At 39.6% G+C, this 16,270-nt stretch overlaps 1 long non-coding RNA gene across 1 annotated transcript in view; it reads left to right on the top strand.

Moving 5' to 3' along the window:
- LOC112648648 (uncharacterized) overlaps positions 1-7,122 on the top strand; it is a 31,103-nt gene extending 23,981 nt beyond the window's left edge. Inside the window, exons 7-8 of the long non-coding RNA XR_003129185.3 lie at positions 2,457-2,544; positions 6,923-7,122. This is a non-coding gene — a long non-coding RNA (uncharacterized LOC112648648). The remainder of the gene's footprint in view (positions 1-2,456; positions 2,545-6,922) is intronic.
- The last annotated feature ends 9,148 nt before the right edge of the window (positions 7,123-16,270 follow it).

Genomic DNA, 16,270 nt, shown 5'->3' with positions numbered 1-16,270 from the left:
ATATATATATATATATATATATGGTTTACCTAATCATTCCCTAACTAATCAGCCTAACTCTTGATTCCATATGACCACCTCACTCTTGTAATTGCTGTGCACATCTGTATGTATTTATGTTGATTTTATGTATTTTATTTCCCTCCCATTAAACCTTAATCTCCTTGAGGATAGGAATCAGCACAATCTTTATTCTATATACACAAGTGCCTGGGATTGTTTTGTGACTCCTATGTGTAGTCAATAAATAAAGCACATATTCCACACTCTGAAGAGCATTTTAATGCTAGGTTGGATTGTTTTACTCACTTCTTCCATCTCTTTACTAGTCAGTGCATGCTCAAGAAATGCTGATGTCAGCCTTGGGATGACATAATTATGAAAAAAATAAAATTCTAAAATTACACAATGCACTTCAAAGTCAAGAGTAAATTACCTATGGGTTTTCCATGGCTTTATAGGTAGCAAGATGGCATTTAAATTGAAGGTATAAGTTTCTAACCATAAGCAATTATCTTTTTTTTAATAAAATATAAACTTTCTATTCAGTTACTAAGTATTTTTACGTATGATTCTCTTAAGCTATTCTCTTTAGTTCTCCCTGGGGTATTCTATTGGATCCGTTACCATTAGTACCTCCTGAATTTTGAATCTGGTCCCATAATCAAGGGAACCACACACAGACAATCAACTAAATAAACTTGCCCTGTTTCTGAACAAGGTTCTATATCTCTGACACCATTTTACCAAAAGGACGGACTCTTGAAGTTCTAGTGCTCAGATAATGTAAAACCATTGCTCTAGCTTGTTCCTTCATGAGAGAAGGTTCTCTCCAAACCTTTTTACTGGATGGTAGACTGTTTTATGCTTCAGGTCTTTTTCTCCCATTGTGATACTGAGTCATGTTAATCCTGTACATATCATGATGCATTTCTACAACCTTCCTTCTCCTCCTTCTGCCTCATGGCCACATGTTGAGCCCTGAACTCTGAGCTCAGAGAAATACTCTTGATGTAGTGCTAGCTGTATCTCCATGTTCTTCTGCATTAACACCAATCTGTCCTGAGATTATTTCTCTCAGGAGCTTCCCCTTATTCAGCTGTCTTCATGAAAAATAAAAAGCTATTGAATAAATTAAGAAATTGATTGTAAAGACATATTGCTTTGAAAATATGCACTCCTTACTTGACCTCTTAGAAGGTAGTTCTTTATCCTAGTGCTCCAAATGCTCTCATCCATCCATTCACCTAGGGCAGGATTATGATTTGTTGCATAAGGAATTCAAGGAAGAAAGATAGGAAACAGTCAGCTTCTAAGATACAAAATAGATTTAGAACAATAGTCTGGAGAACCAAGCAGGCATTAAAAGGAAAGTGTGATTCCCCAAATCCCTTCATTGCTGCCTTTAGCATAAGAACAACTCAGCCTGAAGGGCTGTGCTCTGAGACTTCTCTTCCAGCATTAATAAGACAGCTTCTCCACCTTGAGGTGGAGGCAGCTCCTTGGCAGCGGGGGTGGGGGGGTGCGGAATAAATGAGCAGTAAACAAAAAAGCCAATCTTCCTTTGGCTCCAGAGATTGTAAGGAGATTAAGGTAGAGAGTAAGGCAGTGAAGTGGTCAGGTATCTTTCACTTCCTCTCTGCTTGGGTAAAGTGAAGAGAACTCAAAGAAACATGTTGGGACTGGAGCAGAGACCAGCTTAGTGACTGCCTTAAACCAAGCTGGTCAGTCACACCCACCCAGTCATGCATCAAACTCAGGCAGAGAAAGGGTTGACCTTTTCCTGAGCCATGTCTGCATACAGACTTCAGAAAGCTGAGCATCTGGCTTTGAAACTTGGCAGAGGTGTCACAGTATTGGGGGAGGGGGTTGCAGTGGTTCCATGGTGAAAGTTGCAAGGTACACTTGTCAAACCGGGGCCTAATGAATGATAGCTATGGCCAGATCTCAGAGGGCTGTCTAACACCAGCAGGATTGGAGGTGAGGCAGAGTCAGCCAAGGGGCACTATGGAGGCCAGAAAGCCCAAGCCAGGACCCACTGGATGGCAAGTTACAGTGACTGTAGACCTTAGTTGTTGAAAGCCAGCTGGGCATGTATGGCTTGTGGACAGGGACAGTATCCCAGAGCTGGAAGGAGGGGGCATTGCTTCTGGAGACCCTGCTCTTCCCTATGGCCCTTAGGGACCCACAAATCATCTTCCTCTTCTTTGACCTCCTCACTCATGACTGTCATTATGTAGGGGGAAGAAAGGCTTTTACAGATATTGGGAATTTTTAACAGCAACAAAAAGATGTTAAATACTTCTCAAATAGACTGTTTAAATTATTGGATTAAACCGAATTGTCAGTTTCACTGGATTGTTAGTGTATTTTTCTCACTTACCTTTTGAGGAAGACCAGACTGTTTACCAGTGAAATACTAAACCTTATATTTCTCTGCTTTTTCTCATTTGCAGTGGGTGAGTTACATTTTGTGATTCCCTCCACATAAAGGCTGACAGTAGCTGAATAATTTGCCTTTTCTGGATATGGATGTTTTAATAGGTGAGTCTATGAGCTCCAGCTTAGGAAACTGAGGACTTAATTTTAAAGATTAGAACAGGTCTACAGCCTGAAGACCAAATCTGGCCCACTGTTTGTTTTTGTAAATGAAGTTTTATCAGAACATAGCCATGTTCATTTGTTTATATATTGTCTGTGGCTGCTTTAGTGTTATGACAGCAGAGCTGAGTGGTTGCAACAGAGCCCACATGGCCTGCTCAGCCAAAAGTGTTTATTATCTGGCTTTTTATAGAAAAAGTTTGCTGACCCCTGGTGTAGAATAATATGGTTTTACTGAGCATCTTGTCCAGTCCCCTTTGTAGACAGATGAGGCCATCCTGCAAAGTTAACCGACATGTCCAAGATGACACAAGGCGGGGCAAGGGGGCCAAGATAACAAACCATGAAATTTTAAACATGAGGAAAGGCAATCAGGGAAATCTCTATAGAGCTAGGTTCCTTCAAATAGTTTTGTCTTAAGTCATACCCCTGAGGTTGCCTGATCATTATGAACCAAACTTACTAATAAACCCTAGAGGAAAGCAAAACTAATCAGTGAAAATTCCCTTCAGCCTGTGAAATTACCTGGGTTTTATAACAACAGGAAGACTCGGTTCAGACAGCGTGCTTCTGGCACACCCAAAACCCTGCATTCTGAGGCAGTCACACATGCCTATTAGGTAGTAGGTAATTGAGTCCCAAAGTAGGGCCCAGTGGATCATGTCATAGGGATTTAGGATTTGGAAAATAACCTTAAAAATTGATTGCTGGAATCCCACATGAAACTCCAACTGGGAAGGTGTCTGAAACCCTAATCTCTTCTAAGAGGCTGTCAGAGAGACGAGGGCTGTGTAGCCAGGTACCTCTTCTCAGCCTCTTGAAGAAACCGGGCCCCTGAGAAGCAAAGGGTGGAATGGCTGCCAAGTTGCTGCCTCTGCCTCTCCTTCCTCAGAAACCTCTCCACCTGTTGTCTCGTTTCATTTCCTAACCTCAAGGCCATTTTTCACCTCCTGCAGTTAGGAGCTGGCCCTGTCACTCCATTTAAATAGGAAGGGTTTTACAGCCCTCACCTCATTTGACCGCTCTGAGACATTTGACATTTTTGCCCACACCCTTTTCAATAATACTCTCTCCTTCCTTGGCAGGTGCCCTGCTCATGTAATTCCCCTGACTTGTTTCCTCTCCCCAGGCTCATTCTTCATCTGTCCACCACCCTCACATGTGAACCTCAGGGTCCCAATCTCTATCCTCTGTCATTTTGTATTTTTGCCTGGAAAATCTCATTTATCATGGCTTCAATTGCCAATTCACTGGTGTTGCCTCCCAAATCTGTCTCTTGTCCGTATCTCTCTTCTAAACTGTAGACTTCATGTCCATGTTTCCGCAGGACACTTCCACCGGATTTCCTTCAGTTTGGCTTTCTCCAGCTCAGAAAGTCCAAAGCTGAAACTATAATCTAACCCTAATACTTTCTCTGATATTCGAAACTTATCATCCATCTGCTCAAAACCCTTCAGTGGCTCCCTGGAGCTACACAGAATAAGGTTACTAAATTCCACGAAGCCCTGCATGACCTGGCTCCTGGCAGCCTCTTCTCATACTTGGCTTCTACTCTCTCCTGTCTTGCTATCCCTTGCTCTCTCCCTTCTGTGTTATTTCTTTTTTTGGTCCAGTTGAAATCACCAGCCCCCAACCCCTTTGTCAATTTGATGAGCATCTATTTAACTTCCAAGATTCAGTTCAAGTACTGCCTTCTCTATCACCATCCCACAAAACAGTGGACATTAGAAAAGGCAGGCCTGAATCCTTACTTCTTTGTCCTTGCACATTGGTGGGCCTGGGAATTTGTCACATGGACATAGCAACTTTGTGACAGCAACCTGCTCCTTGCTGGGCAAGACTTTGACTGGCTGCAGTTCCTTGTTGAGTTTTCCAGCTCCTCCACCCATCTGGGATTATCTTACTAGCCTCACTTAAATAACTGTGGGGCCAAGTGGTAATTCTTGGAGTAATTTAGTCAGATGACTCTCAGTGAAAATTCTTCTAGAGAAAATAATGCAATAACTAGAGTGAGGAGCACTTAAAAAAAAGATTTTATTTATTTATTGGTGGGTGGGAGAGAGAGAGAGTATGATGGGATGGGGTAGGGGAAGAGGGAGAGAGAGAAGCAGACTCCGGCTGAGCAGGGAGCCCGACTTGGGGATTGATCCCAGGACTGCAGGATCACGACCTAAGTTGAAGGCAGATGCTTAACCAACTGAGCCACCCAGGCACCCATAAGAATGAGAATAATCTTAATAAAGGGCAGAATATAGCACTTTATCTAGCATTTGGGACATTACAGAGATGCAGCAGTATGGGATTAAGGAGCATGGACTCTGGAGTTGAGGAGCCAAAGTTCAAATTGTGGCCCAGCTATTCATTTGCTTTGTGACTCTGGACAAGTTTCTTAGGCTGTCAGTGCCTCAGTTTCCTCACTGCAAACTGCATACGGTGATAACAGTATCCTCTAGATAGGATTGTGGTGAGGGGCATAAGTCATATTGATATATATGTGTGTGGTATGCACATTTCTACACATGTATTACTTAGAAAGGTGCTTGGTATTTAATAAGTGTTACCTACTACTATTTTTTTTTTTGAGAGAGAGAGAGAGGGAGAGGGAGAGGGAGAGGGAGAGGGAAGGAGGGAGAGAGAGAGAGAGAGAATCTTAAGTAGGCTCCACACTCAGTGAGGAGCCCAACGTGGGGCTCAGTACCATGATCCTGAGATTACAACCTGAGGTGAAATCAAGAGTGGGACTCACTGAGCCACCCAGCTGCTCCTATCTACTATTTTCAGCTTATTAGATGACAAGGGAGAAACCAAAGTTTAGGAAGTAAGGAAGATCAGGTTTAGCAGTTCCCTCTTTCACACCAGTAAAATCAACCAACGAACTCTCAATTCTTCAATTAAATGGCACACTGAATAACATGCTTATATGTCTTGTGTTTGCTTAGCTCATTATACTAGGCAAATAACTTTCACTTACTGTTATATTAGGTAGCAGTAAAACAAGGGAAGAATGAACCGGCTTTTGAACATGCAATTCTTTATTTTACATGTAAATACTTTGATGAATGTCTCCTTAAATAGTTTGAGCAAGCAATTACAGAACTTCAAACACCAGGGAGCCCTGTTCATATGAACCACTATACATCTCCATGCAAGCGATTTCCACAGCACTCCATCCTCACAACATCCAAAACACAAGGGCTAGGATGTATAGATATTATTGCCCTCATTTTATGTATAAGAAAACAATCTAACAGTGACACAAGATTCCTGTCTTATACTCATTTCGGTGTTCTGTTTTTTAAAAAACATTTTTAGGGGCACCTGGGTGGCTCAGTTGGTTGTTTCTGCCTTTGGCTCAGGTCATGATCCTGGGGTCCTGGGATTAAGCCCCAAGTGGGTTCCCCGTTTAGTAGGGAGCCTGCTACTCCCTCTGTACCCCCATACCCCCCGGCTTGTGTGCACTCTCTCCCTCTCAAATAAATAAAATCTTAAAAAAAAAAAAGAAACATTTTTAACTTCATTTTACAGGCCTGGTATAAAACAAACAAACAAACAAACAAACCTGTGGGCTGTGCAGAACCAATTCACACCCTAGGGACTCTGTGTAGAGGTTCTTTAAAGCCCTTTTGATAGCTTTTTCCAAATTTGAGGAATTCTTTATGATAATTCTTATATCTTCATTGTTACTGAATGATGCTGATTGAGGAGCCTTAGTGGTACAAAAGGATAGCGGGGCGGAGGGTGTGGGGGGATTACAGGAAGTAGAAAACAGTTTAACAAAGAAAATAGGCTTATTATATATTTGCCTGTCATTCTCTGGCCACTGCTTGGTCACCGGGTGCTAATGCATCCATCCACCATTCCCTATTTCCAGCACCAACAACTTCTCTGTGCCATGCTGCTACGATTTCTGGCCTAGTGTGCTAGAATATCTTCCTCAAATATATGATTTCCCTACAACCATTCTGGTAACTTTCTAATCTGTTCTCCAATTTGTTGCCAGAGTCATCTCTTCAAAATATACATCAGATCACCTCACTCCCTTTTACTTACATCCCCCCCCCCCAACAGATTTTCACTGGTCTTGAGATAAAACTAAAATTCTGTGTCATCTGGCTCTACCTGCTTATGGGAGACACTGCAAGCTGTAAATAATACCCATTCCTCTTCCTCCTGTGACTTAGTTTGCAAATCCCGGACTCCCTTACTGTTTGGGGTGACCACGTGACTGAATTTAGCAATGGGATGTGAGCAAAGGTGATATTGTGCTGCTTTCAAGCCCAGGCCCTAAGAATCTCTGATAGGCATTTTCCTGACTCTCCAGGTGATTGGAATGGTGATATTTATGTTGACTTTGAAAGCCACCACATGTTGAAGATGACAGAAAGGTACCAGCATGAATTTCTGACAGTGGATTCCCCAGAATCTCCTATCACCACCTCTAATCTGGAATTGCCTTGGGATGTTAATGTGAGAGAGAAATAAATATTTTTCGTCTTGAGCCATGATGTGGTTGAGTCCATTTGTTGCTGTGGACTGGTCTACTGTAACCAATACGTTACATTTCCTGCCCCATCTATCCCCAACACTGCTCAGGCCTCACCTCTCCACATCAGCTGAAGACACAGTCTGTCAGTTCCTCATATTGGCCATGTTCCTGTTTTCTATGGAGCTTTGCATATGTTAGTAATCGTTCCCTTGACACTGTCTGGTCAAATTGTATTCATTCTTTTCCACCTTAGCTCAGGGAATCAGGAAACCTTCCTATTTCGTGGAAAGCTTCTCTGAACTGCTGTGCCCCTCTTATGAACTCATCACCATGTACTTGTGTTTCATAGATCTTATGATGATTTCAGCTTTGTATTTGTTTTTGTGCTTTCTTTAATCACTTAAGTTCCCTTCATTAAAGTGTAAATTCTGTGAGAACAGGGGCAGCGTCTGTTTTTCTTCCTTCAGTATCTACATGGTAATTTGATGTAAAGATAATCAGTGAATTCATTGAAAGAGTTGAGTGAATCAGATTATTAATCTGTACCATTGTTGAAAGAGTGAATCAGATTATTTTGTTGAAAGAATGAGATTATTAATCCATACCATTAAGAAAAAATTAAGCATGGTAAGCTCAATTTATAGCTGTAAATTATGATGCAAAAATATTTTTTTCTCATCTAAAATGATATTTTGCCACACTGTTTTTAAGCACTTTCAGTAATTGTGAATGTGCTTTAAGATCATAATCTCAAGGACATGGGGCTTGATGTACCAGTTCTATACTCAGCTGCCCTGGTTTAGTTTGTTCATCTTCAGCATTTCACTTTTCTTAATAGTTGGTAACCACATACTGTTCCTGGGCTGTTTCTTATCTAAGAACCTTCTGGTTGGGAAAAAATGCTAGAGAATAAAAAAATAAGTTATATTCCAGATATAACTCTGTGTATGAATTAAAAAAGAGCATGGGCTTGATAAAATAAATCCAGGGGCTTGATTTCTAGTTAGGGTTGCCAGATACATATGCACGTCTCATGCAATATTTGGGACATGCTTAGTCTAAAAAAATTACTTCTTGTTTATCTGAATTCAAATTCAGCTATGTACCCTATAGTTTTATTTGGTAAATCTGGTGGCTCTATGTCTAATTCTGCCACTTACCAGAATCTTCACCTGAGATAGGAATTTTACTTTGAGAGGATTATACGAAATATATTTGAAATGCTTAGCATAGTGTCGGGCACTATGTGCCAATACTTAGTGCTCAAAAATATTTATTTGCATTATTAATATATCTAATAATAAAAACTACTGTTTATTGCAATAAGGTTCTATTACTTCTAATAATAAGAGCTACTACTTATTGTGTGTCCCACCATATACAAGGTATTACTCTAAGCCGTTCACATGTATTATTCTATTCGTTTCTTCCAATGACCTCGTAAAAAGTATTACATGATCTCTACTCTATAGGTGAGACACAAAGAATATGGATCACCATTCAATAGTGGTGGAGACAGGATCGGATCCAGCTGACCCCAGAACCTGTTTTCTTAGCCTCTGCACAATCTCTGCACATTGCAAATGAGGCTGGGCCTCTTTATGAATGAATGCTCTTTCATATTTAACAGGACTGCTTTCCCTTAGCCCCTCTGTAACCCTGGGGAATTGATTCAGCTGCCCACCTGGTAACTCAAGCATCCATTTTGCATCCAGAGCTGATTTTATAGAAATCTAAATACAGTTTACTAGATTTACATGTTAACACTAAAAGGAAAAAGTTCCCTGCTTGCCTTTTAGTTGGGGCAACCCTTTGGTTTTATGGGCTTGTTTGAGTAAGTAATTATTCTGGTAATGCCAAGGCCTCCTTTATGGAGTCATAAATGCATCCTGGACAACTCAGAATAACTAGCAAGCCCTTTCTTTTGAGCCTAGCAGGCAAACACGGTTTAGCTAGATGTGAGTTGGCTTGCCTGCCCCTGCAGGTTTCTCTTTTTCTCTGGAAACCTCCTATGAAACCATGTGAAGGGGGGAAAGAGGATCAGATAATTGGGATCTTTAAGATGGTTATTATGAAAAATGTTCTGGAACCAATTCAAATACCAATCAGAAACCACATTGTTCAACTAAATCACTTTCAGATGCCACATAAGATACAAAATACAATGATTTCCAGTTTAAAAATATAATGTTCCTTTTAAAAAAACACAGTATTTTATTTTATTATTTAAAAAAAAAAAAGAAAAAAACCTTGCCTTGGCTGGAATTCAGGCCCGTCACAGATGATGTACAGACAGGCTTTTGTGCAGTTCCCTTCGGATCCAGGGCCTATAGACCTCACTGTAATGTATTTAAAAGTTCCTTAAAATGGATGTGACGGCTGTTTTCTTTGTGTATTACAGAAATATACAGAGTTCAGAGGCTCCGTGGCTACACTTCAGGCATGTATGTCATTAAAGGAATGAAAAAAAGATGATGGCCAAATGCTGTATTAAAATCCCATTAGAAACGCTGGGAGGAATTTATGGCTTCAGTCTCTTTTATCTGACAGGCATCAGTTTGGTGAAACAGTTTTCCTTCTTGTCATTTTCTCCTTCCTTTGCTTCTTTCCTTCCTTTTTCCCTTTCTTCCTTCTCTCCTTCCTTCTTTCCTTCCTCCCTTCATTCTTTTCTTCCTCCCTTCCTTCCTTTCATCCATCCTTCCTTCCTCTCATCTCTCTCTCTCTCTCTCTCTCTCTCCTTTCTCTCCCTCCCCTCCAGGAACCTCCCTTCCTTTCCTTTCCTCCTCCACTTCCCTCCTCTCCCTTGCTTTTTAAAAAATCTCTCCCATTTCCTTACTTGGTCACAGAATATCTGCATGTCATCTTTACCACTGGAAAGGCAAATATTATCAGGTTTCTGTCAATGTTTGCTCTTCTACACTTTGTCTTGTGTCAGGCAGCCTTGGGGGAGACCATTCATAGATAGACTTTTCCATCTAAGCATTCGTTAAATCCACTGTTGTTTATCTGAGCCGTCATCACTGTGATGAGGAGCAAGGGGGTTAACGCACCGTGTGACCTTAGGAATGATTTCTGTTCCAGCAGCTCCCTTATGATCCATCAGACTCCAAGCATGAATTTTAATGGACTTAGAACCACTTCTCCAGCCTGTAGGCCAGAGGTCACTGGCTTTCAGAGCGAATCTTCCACAAACTGACATGGAACCTGAAGAATTTGTTTGTTCTGTCAAGAGAAGTGTGAATTTTTGTTCCTGTTCAGAGCTGCAGGCCATGCTGTCCCCTCTGTGGAGCAGGAGGGAAATACCAAACCATTATGTCACTGAGTATAAAGTTACTTATGGATTAACATGGAAAATTCAGCCCACAAAGAGCTGCTATAAGGCTTGACAGCAGGAGCAGTGGGAGCACGGACGTCTGGTTCTGGTCCAGCTTTGCTATGCACAAACCTTGTGGCCGTGGGCGAGTTGCTTCCTCTCTTCTATGTTCAGTTGACTTATCTATGAAAAGAGAGTTGGCTCTGAAATTCTCTGATTCCGTGAAAGCAACCCAACGATCAGAGAGGGAGAGAGAATTATTGCTATGAGATATTGTAACCACAGCTAGACAAGAACTCCTCCCTTTTTTTCTGAAGACTTTAGTTGTGAGAGAAAGATAAATAATTCCATACTTCAGGGAGCTCAGAGTCACCAGTAGCATATTAGTACACTTATCTTATGTCATGTTATCCCTGACTATAAGCCTAAAAGTCGCCTGAGAACAAGGATGGTGCCATTCATTTCTGTATCCTCTCCTCTGTGCCAGTTTGTTGAGTGTGTGAGTAAAGGTGTAAAAGTTAGTGAGTATGCATGATGAGGAAAGTGGAGGAGGAGAAATCCAAAAGAGAGGCAGAAAACTGAAAGCACACTGGCAGCAAAATTAAGGCAGAAAAACATCTGAGGAAGAACAAGGGGCCACCAGTGTTAAATATCACAAGTAGGCAATAAGGTCAAATAAGAGGCCCTTCACCTGGGAGACACTGATAGTCACTTTTATGTAAAGAAGTTAAAGCTCTTCAGTTGCCTGTGATGTCTACAAAAGAGGAGACTGTACTATCACTGAAAGTTGAATAAACTTAATTTTGAAGAAGTTTATCTTTTACTAAATGATTACTAATAGATAAGATTCAAATCTATGCTTAGCTCTTTTAGTTCCCATGCCCTCTAGTCTATTCTGTACATATTACCTCTTAATAATATGGAGCAGACTAGTTAGTGGAAAAGGACAGAATGGTCTAGAGCTGGGCCAGTGTACTTTGAGGATTGATGGACATACCTCCATAGGCTTGCTTCTCATTATCAAATGAGAAGAAGAATTTGAACAACAAAATAGTAAAGAATTATTTACAAAATTAGCAGAAGATTAGAAGCAGTAGTAGGTAAGAAATGGCAAGTGTAGACATTTGATGATTATTATGTCCCCATGACTCTTAGCAGAGTAATTCTGGATCTACAAGAAATACTGGCTCTGTTTAAGGGGACTTAATACTAACTTCAGTTACAGACCCAGCCCCAAAATGGAGAAAGTGCTTGTAGTTAGGATCATTTGGATCATCTAATGTCAGTTTTAAAGAATCACAAGATGCATTCTAAGAAGAAAAATTGGCAATGAGTAGGGAAATCATGAGCTAGAGAGAGTATGGATTTCTTGTAGGAAAAACTGTACCAAGAAGATTAGATTACTTCTTGGGAGAATAAATTTATATTAGTGTGAGAGAGGGAAAAGCGGATGTTATTTATTAGCGTTTTTATAGAATGTTTGGTTAGGAAATTGCAAAATTGTATTTTTAATTTATTTTGATAGTTTCAATTGGCATAGATTATGTTCCAAAGGCGGCTTGTAGAAGAATCAAGAAAGAAAAAAGTCAAGGTGTTGGAGCTTGGGAAGCAATATGGTTTACATCTCTTTCATATAAATATTTTTATTGCTTCGCTGGAAGAAAAAGAAAATAGGACATTAATGAAATTGGCACTCAAATCCTTAGTTTGACAGTGTTAGTGAGCGGTAAAAAAATGGTAGGATTAAGAGATAAATTATTTTTTTCCCTTCTCTGGGTCCATGAAAGGTCACAGGAGGAAATTTATTCATTCAAACATTTATTTCTCCATGATTACATTGACCCCCCAATAAATGTAGCAGGACGTGGATAAAAAAGCTATTTTTTTTATTATTTAAGTTTTCCAATTTTTGATTTATTTACCTGTAAACTGAAGATTAAAACAGCTAATTTTGAGGGTTATTGTGGGCATGAAATATGATGATTTATTTAAATAGCACAATACTCAACATATGGTAATGATATTAATAACTAATATTATTGAGGACTTGCTCTGTGCTAGATATTGTTAATTTTTATTTAGAGATTTTATTTATTTATTCATGAGAGACAGAGAGAAAGAGAGAGACAGAGAGTGAAAGAGAAAGAGAGAGAGAGAGAGAGAGGCAGAGAAATAGGCAGAAAGAGAAGCAGGCTCCATGCAGGGAGCCGGATGTGGGATTAGATCCTGGGACTCCAAGATCATGCCCTGGGCTGAAGGCAGGTGCCAAACCGCTGAGCCACCCAGGCATCCCCTCTGTTAAGTTTTTTGTATACATTAATGTACTTGATGGTCACAACTGCTTTATGGTGGATGTAGACATCATAATCCCATTTTATGGATAAAAAGACTCTAGTTTCAAGAGTGTGAGTAATTTACCCGAGTTTATAAGTAGTGTAGCTGGGACTCAAACCCAGAGAGTCTGACTCCATTGCTCATCCCTGGTGGCTATTATGGTTATTACTACAACTACTATTCTCAGCTGAATTACATAAATAAGAATTTAAATTTAGACTTGAAGTTCTTGACTAGAGGGATTATATTTAAAAAATGGAACAAAAAGTTTTAAAGCATAAAAATCCTTGGAGAATTTTAGAAGTAGTCTGTCAGCTGAAGTCCTACTAACCAATGCAGACTTAGATCAACTTGGTTTAAGATTCCAATTTGATGCCTAGACAGGTTCAAAAATACCTATGTGGTTTCTTTGAATTCCTAATGGCTTCCTTTGTCTTGGTTTTCCCTACCTTGTTTTCCATTCATCTTATGTCATCCAAACACAAAATCTGCTTTCCCCAATTATGTCATTAGTTTAGGGATTTTACTGAAGATCTGAGAGGTTATGGGAGAAGTCACATCACACACAGTATCACTAACTTCCTTGCTTCACCTCCAGCCCTCCTCATTTTACACAACAGTAAACATGCTTGGCAAGCTTGCCAGTTCTAACCATTTAGTAAATGGTGGAGCCATGACGCCACACAAAATTCTAAGCAAGCCAGTGCAAGTAATGAATGAAACCTCTTTATTTATTGAGCTATTCCTCTTAAGCCCTGCATTTTATCTCCACTAATAAAGGAAAAATAAGATAAGAATCTTCCAAGCTAATGTAAACTGATCCTCCAAGTAAATTTCTCTTAGAATTGCAAAAGGCCAAAACTAAAAACAGTAAGATTATACTAAAAGTTAGAAGCGTTTCTAAAACATTGATTTGTGTTGATTACTGAAAAAAGATTGACTCCTGGTTGGGTTGGGCTAACAGGAACCCTGGTAGGAGATTGGAAAGGGGGTCCCTCTCTTCTGGGTCATCCACAGCTGGCAACGTTGCCCAACCAAAGGTCATTGCTCTTCTCGAGGCAGCTTCTATATGCAACTTCCTCCTTCCTGTTCTAGTATCTGGGTCCTTCCTTCATTCTTTGAGGCCCAGAGGTAGAAACAGTTCTGTCCTAACTACACTGCAAATACAATTGTACCACATTTCGTCTGTACTGTGTATTATGAGTTGAACTGTGTCCTCTCAAAACACAATGCGGTTCTAACATTCAGTGTCTATAACTATGATCTTATTTGAAGACATGATCTTTGTAGATGATCAAGTTACCATAAAGTTGTTAGGATGGGCCCTAATCCAGTATCACTGTGTTTTTAGGAAAAAAAAAGGAGGAACTTAGACACTGAGACATACACACAAGAAGAATGCCATGTAAAAGTGAAGGTGGAGATTGAAGGTGATGCATCTACAAGTCAAGGGATGTCAAAGAGTACCAGAAACCATCAGAAGCAAGGAGAGAAGGCAGGAACAAATTCTCCTTCACAGGCCTCCAAAGGAACCAACCCTGCTGAAATCTTGATCTTAGACATTTGGCCTTCTGAACTGTGAGGCAATAAATTTTTTCTGTTTAAGCCACCTAGTCTGTTGTACAGCAGCCCTAGGAAATTAATATCCCATGTAAAAAGTCCCTTACTTAACATTCCTAGAGTTTTCTTAGCTTGAATATGTCCACTGGTACCTATTAGGAATCTGACTGGTCTAAATGCCACTGTAAAAGGAAATAAGTTATTGGGATAATGTCCAGCTAACAGAAGAATTTGACAAGGTATACCTAGTTAAAATCGAGTTGTGAGTTCTGTTTGAAAATCTCTCATGTAAGATAGATCCAGGCCTCAGATTAGAAACCAGCATTTATGTGACATGCTTGTAGAGCACAAATAATTTCTCTGTTCCTTTTCAGCAAGGCTCTAATAAAGTTTCATCTCCAAATATTTATAAGCTTTTGAGGACACTTAGTGGGAGTGGAAAATCTGTGACATGCTCAGAAGAAAAATAAAATAGGGTAAGGAGATAAAGAAGAATGTAGTAGAGGCTCTCAGAGAAAGTGAAATATCTAAAAACAGTAAAGGAGGAAGCCATGTGGAATCTGGCAGAGAGCGTCCCAGGCAGTGGGAACAGTTAATTCAAAGACTTTGAGACTGGAGTGTGCAAGGTGTATTTCAAACATAGGGCAAAAGCCAGCACAGCTGGAACTGATTGAGGCAGAAACAGGTAAAAGATGACATCAGAAAAATAACCATAGTTGTATTTTCTATCCAATTAGGAAATTTTTGCTTTTTTTCTACTGGATTGTTATGAGCACTTAAAGTTTGAAATGAGTGTTTGCAAACTGACTAATAGGATATTTCTCACATATAAGGAGTACCGAAGGTACCAATGTGGGCCAAGAGCCACAAACTGTTTTCACATTATTTTCCAGATTCCCCTTCCAAAGTGCAATAGTTCTAGCAAACATTCATATTATTCAAAAAAGACTAAGAAATATTTTATTTTTAATTACAACCTAATTTCCAATCAGGTGAATTTTCTTGGCTCTGTTAGAGGTGATTTTTTCCCCCTGCAAATTACTTTCCAACCTCTCTTGTTTATTCCATTTTGATTTGTGTGGCCATTCATCCTTTCCCTAAGCTTCCATTATTTCTCTGGATCCATGTTTTGGTTTGGGCAGTCCTAACCACTGTAACATAAAGAACTCTTAGAGATTTTTAAGGAAGTTTTTCACTTATAAAAAGTAATAAAAGTATTAATTTCCTTTTCAGATTATTTAAATGGATCATAAAACAGCCTCATTTACTGAGCTTACCTTTCCTTGTGTCTTGAATAATCAAGAGAAGGTGTATGGTCTGGGGCACTAAAGCAGTTATGCACACTGGTGGTCTGAAAGCTTTAATGTCTCTTCCTGGAGTGATTAACTTAAAGCAGGGCAAGACTGGCCCAACATTATTATTTCATTTTAAGTGCATCTGGAAATCCAGAGAGTGAGCCCTTGTTTAACTGTGTTGAAGAAAAAAAATGCATGTTAATAATTCTTACCTATTCTTAGAGCAATCGCTTCTCATATGTAGGAGGCAAAGCTCATGATGTCACTTGGAACAGAGACAAGAGGTGACAGGATCACTTATGTCTATTGATGAGGCATGGATTCAGGGCAGAGCAAGTCAGATTTAATGAAGTGTGAAGATTCTACAATTTAGGGACTTAAACAGAAACTGAAGAGGTTAGAAAGAGAGAAGAGATTCCCAAAAATAACTTTAAAAAATTTGATTGACACTACAAATGTCACAAAATCCAGAAAAATAACATAATATTTTTAATTGACTGCCTGACATATCAGTATGTTGTCTTCCTCTATTTTTGACTGTATACTCTTTGATTACCTTTTCACATTAAAACAATTTTGTATATTTTCTCTAGAGAGATTATAAAGGTATCTCAGTTTGTCCTTTAGCACAATTGATTGAAATTTGTTTTTACTATTTTTGGGTTAGATGAATATAAACGT

The sequence above is a fragment of the Canis lupus genome, chromosome 7 (assembly GCF_003254725.2).
Source record: "Canis lupus dingo isolate Sandy chromosome 7, ASM325472v2, whole genome shotgun sequence".
NCBI lineage: Eukaryota > Metazoa > Chordata > Mammalia > Carnivora > Canidae > Canis > Canis lupus.
Note: the sequence above shows the minus strand (reverse complement) of the source record. Positions and strands in the feature narration are given on the sequence as shown.